At 39.9% G+C, this 4202-nt stretch overlaps 1 pseudogene; it reads right to left on the reverse strand.

The window, feature by feature from the left end:
• Positions 1–3766: 3766 nt before the first annotated feature.
• The window catches only part of LOC124239641 (immunoglobulin kappa variable 4-1-like), a 635-nt pseudogene continuing 199 nt past the window's right edge, over positions 3767–4202 (reverse strand).

A 4202-nucleotide genomic window follows, 5' to 3' on the forward strand; every position in this document is an offset into this window, starting at 1 on the left:
AGATGCTTGCTGAATGCAGGTCAGGATGATCAGACATCACCTGGGGGATGGTGGAGGGTGAGGAACCTGATCAGATATCAAGAAGAGGAATCCAGTTAAACTCAGTAGGGTTCTTGCTGAAATTGAGCAATGCAAAGACACAAAAACTCAAAAGTCAGGGTCTAGGTGAGAAAAATGTTTGAAAAGTAATGGAGGGAAATTTCCAAATTTGGTGGGCATCATAAATTTACAACTTTAGGAAGCTCAACACACTCCAACAAGATATACTCAAAGAAAACCACATCTATTCATGTCATAATCAAACTGCTGAAGAACAAAGAAAAAATTCTTGAAAGGAGACATGGGGAAAAACGTTGTATAGAGGGACACCCAACAATTCAAATGGATGAAGACTTATCGGAATCTATGAAAAATAGGAAACAATGGAATGATAGATTCAAAGTGAAAAACAGAAGAAATACCAACCCAAAATTCTATACATCTAGTGAAAATATGCTTTTGGAATGATGGGAAATGAAGACACATTGTGATGAAGGAACAGCAAGAGAATTTGTTGCTAACATACATACTTTAAAATAAATGTGAAATAAAGTTCTTCAGTCTGAAGAGGAATAATACTAGAGGAAACTTAAAACTTCAGGAATGAGGAAAAATGAATGTAAATGATAAGTATCTGAGTAAATAAAATAGACTCTTTCTCTCCTCCCAAGTACTTTAAAGCATGTATTATTGTTGAAAGCAAATAATATAATAATGGCAGGTGGACATTAGAATGCATATGGTGGTACAGTATGTAAAGAAGAAAGCTAAGGACACCTATGTTTTTCCAGAGCTCCTGCATTTTACTTGAGGTCATAAAATATTAGTTCCAAGTAGACTGTAAAAATTTATATCCATCTTTCAGACCACAGAGCAGACCAAGACACCATTGGCTGGTCTACAAGAATCTGGCAGGGATAGAATATCAAATAGAGACACGCACAACATAATGTAATTTCGGTCAACGACACACCATATATGCAATGGTAGTCCCAAAAGATTAGTACCACATAGCCCAGGTGTGCAGTAGGCTATACCATCTAGGGTTATGTAAGTATGCTCTATGATGTTTGCCAAATGATAAATTTGCCTAATGACACATTTCCCAGAATGTATCCCCATCATTAAGCAACACATGACCCTATTTCACCACCACCATCTGAGAGTAGAAGAAATCATCTGTGTCAAAAGGAAAAGCAATAGACCCAGGGCAAGTGAAACGGGTTGTTGCCTGTAATGCAATGTACTATATTAATAATCACACTTTATTAGAAAATTAAAAGTCTGAGGAAAACGCTACACTGGACAAGACACTTAGGCAATTAATATAAATCAGGATTGTTACAGGCAAGATTACTCTACAAATGAAGGAACTCAATCACAAAAATTAACCTGCAAAGAGTCATATAATCAGCGAGGATGATCAGTGTTTCTCAGATAAGCTGTATATCAGAATCAGCTGGGAAACTTGTTAACAATATGAATCTTGAGCCACAATCCAATCAAACTCATCAGGATTCTCAGAATTTGAGTTTGGGAATCTATTTTATCAAGGTCCCCAGACTTTTCTTTGGTAGTCTGTCTGTGCCACAAAGGTGAATGGGCATTAGGGACCACTGCTGCACCATGCAAGCAGCTCCAGTGACAGTGTGGATAATGATAAAATCTACTTCACATGGTTTTTATATGTATTAAGTGAAAAGTATAAAGCATAACATAAATGATGTTATCATTATTATCCAAATATCAAAGTAATGACAACCCAGCTAATGACCAAAAAAAAATGCCTATTTAATCCAGAAATTATTCAAGATTCATGGGTGCCTTTCAATGTGTGGTTGGTTGAAAATCAAGACTGTGCAGAGTATTCAAGAGAAGAGCAGACAAGGAAATGGAAGCAACAAATGTAAGTTTAATCAGTAGCTGGAAGACTCGTGAAGTTTGAAAATATATTTCTTAATGTGATAAAAACTGAGGATGGTAATAAACTGGGGAGTAAGAACCTCTTGTGAAGGATAATAATGATGTTAGTGCCCAAGTGTTTTCTCTGTGCCAGGCACTGCTCAAAGTATTTGACATATATTGACTCATTTTGCTCCATAACAATCATTAAGAATAGATGCAATTATTATATCCATTTTACATGTAAGAAAACCTTGTCACTGAGGAGTTAAGTAACTTACTCAAGGTCACTTTGGATATGAAATGTTAGAGCTGAAAGAAAAAATATGGTACCTCAGGGATTAAAGTCATGGGGCAATCTGTTCCCAATGATACATAGGATTACAGAATTCAGGAGTGGTCTTTAAAAGAAGAAATATGACTACTGGATTTCATTTCCCTCTTTTTGTTTTTTTACTTTCTTTCAAAATAAAGGCAGTATTAAGTAAAAAAACTGAGGCAGGACTACAAAAAGCACAATAAGAAGATGTTAAGCAAAAAGACTGGCTGTAAAACTGGTCGATAGGGAGGGGTGACAACAGGCAGATCTGGGTCAGTGGTGGAGGTTTTGAAGCTGAAGCTCTAATATTTGGATAATAGCAAGGAAAAGAGGAAGGGAAAGAGGCTGAGAAGGAATTAAATAGGAATATTTAGAGGCAAGAAGTCACCGGGAAGTGATTCATCAGATTATAATGATTCATCAGGGCAATAATCTCATTGGATCTTATAAACCAGACAGTCGAGCTGGATCCTGACTGAGTTCAGCTGTGTGCATCTAATTGAATAAAACATGCTGAGCGGGGCTGGCCCTGTGGCCAAGTGGTTAGGTTCGCATGCTCCACGGCCCAGCGTTTCGCTGGTTAGGATCCTGGGTGCGGACGTGGCATCACTCATCAGGCCACACTGAGGTGTCGTCCCACATAGCAAAGCCAGAAGGACCTACAACTAGAATATACAACTGTGTACCGGGGGACTCTGGGGAGAAAGGAAAGAAAATAAAAGAAAAAAAGCATGCTGAGGAAGATCCTGACAATCTAAGAGAAGAATCCACGGGAGGCTGTGGGAAGTCAGGATAGTGGCCCCCAAGGCTGTCCAGGCCCTAAACCCCAGAACCTGTTAATATGTTACCTCACAGGGTGGCAAATGGAACTTTGAAGATGTGATTAACAGTAAGGACCTTGAGGTGAGGAGCTTCTCCTGGATAATCTGGGTGTGCGCAATTTAACTGCATATATCCTTAAAAGCAGAGAATCTCTCCTTGCTGTGATCAGAGGAAGATGTGAGAATTGGAGGATCAGAAAGATGCAGTGTTGCTGGCTTTGAATATGGAGGAAGGGAGACACTCACCAAGTAATTCAGAAATCTTCAGGAGCTGGAAAAGGCAAGAAAACAGATTCTCTTCTAGAGCTTCTAGAAGAGAAAGCAGCCTTGCCAACATGTTGATTTTAGTGCAGTGGGACCCATTTTGGTCTTTTGACCACCCAAACTGTAAAATGATACATTTCTGATGCCTAAGCCACTAAGTTGGTGGTAATTTGTTACAGCAGCAATAGAAAAGTAATACAGAGGTCCTAACAGCATTTTCCTGTAGGGATCTTCCACAACAGGTGGGGTCAAAGAGACACTGAGACCCTTAATTATCACCTGAGACCTGTAAACCATCCCGTAAATAAGTCAAGAATACAGCTTCTTTGGCAGATAAAGTGCACAAGTCCAGGGCTGTGAGGAGAAGAAGCAGCAGGTCCTTTAGACACTCACTGACAAGCAGACCTGAGGAGGTTTGTGTTCAAGGCTGAAGCACTGTGAGAGGAGAGCTGTAACATTGCTGACAGTAAAAGTCAGCCACAGCTTCAGCCTGAAGGCTGCTGATAGTGAGAGTGAAATCTGTCACAGATCCACTGCCACTGAGTCATTCAGAGACCTCAGGTGCCTGGGTGGATGCCCAGGAGATGAGCAGCCTAGGATCCTGTCCTAGATTCTGCTGGTACCAGGGTAAGTAGTTGCTAATGCTCTGGCTTGACTTGCAGTTGTTAGCGAACCTCTCTCCTGCAGAAACAGCCAGGAACAGCGAAGACTGGATCATCACAATGTCCACACAGGCACCTACAATCAAGAATGAACAGTGAGCATACATACTTATGTTATGTCAAGACATTTTAAAACCTTTTTTACAATGCTACAATCCCACACAGACCCTACAAGGTGTAATAAGGTCTGTTTTG

This window comes from Equus quagga, chromosome 5 (assembly GCF_021613505.1).
Source record: "Equus quagga isolate Etosha38 chromosome 5, UCLA_HA_Equagga_1.0, whole genome shotgun sequence".
NCBI lineage: Eukaryota > Metazoa > Chordata > Mammalia > Perissodactyla > Equidae > Equus > Equus quagga.